Source organism: Sinocyclocheilus grahami, unplaced genomic scaffold (genome assembly GCF_001515645.1).
Source record: "Sinocyclocheilus grahami isolate Dianchi unplaced genomic scaffold, SAMN03320097.WGS_v1.1 scaffold475.1, whole genome shotgun sequence".
NCBI classification, from domain to species: domain Eukaryota; kingdom Metazoa; phylum Chordata; class Actinopteri; order Cypriniformes; family Cyprinidae; genus Sinocyclocheilus; species Sinocyclocheilus grahami.
Genome location: NW_015505654.1, coordinates 764,281 through 764,912, shown reverse-complemented (window position 1 = coordinate 764,912; position 632 = coordinate 764,281). Strand labels below are relative to the sequence as shown.

General features: G+C 35.3%; 1 protein-coding gene across 3 annotated transcripts in view; it reads left to right on the top strand.

Annotated features, from left to right (window-relative positions):
- LOC107553604 (rhotekin a) overlaps nt 1-632 on the top strand; it is a 109,276-nt gene that overhangs the window by 80,606 nt on the left and 28,038 nt on the right. The gene's annotated exons all lie outside the window — the stretch shown is intronic.

Below are 632 nucleotides of genomic sequence, written 5' to 3'. Positions count from 1 at the left end.
GGTAGGTGTGGTTGACTTAACTTTTATAAAGAATATCTCTTTGGATTTGAGACTTTAGTCTTTGCATCTTTACAGATATTCTTTATGCACCAAGAGCTTGTAACACTCCAAAGAGAAAGGAAAAATTGAAATCGCTCCTTTAATTTAAAATTTTCATACATTTCCATAGCAGCTGCTCAGCTGGCGCTCTCTGGAAATATGTGATTTGAAATCTGTCATCTTTTCTCATGGAAGTTCAGTACTGGACATTTTTGTTTTTGTGGTGTAGCGTCTGGACCACTCAAACACACAATATATATTTTGTTAGCTAGATTTAGGTTTTATTAACTACATAAACACTTAAACTAGTCTAACATACTACATAAACACATAAAACATACACACATACACATACACACACACACACACACACACATACAGTTGGTATAGGAAAGGGTTAAAGCTTAACTCAGTACAGAAAGAGGCATAAGGAATGAAATTTATGGATCTATTTGCATATTCAGCAGATCTACACCTAAGGGAAGCGTCAGATTCTTAGTTCAAACACACCTTTGTAAAACACACAAAGCACCTTTGTCTCGTCTGTCTGAAAGAGATTCCTGATGCAATCTTAAGGTTTCCAGTTGATCTTT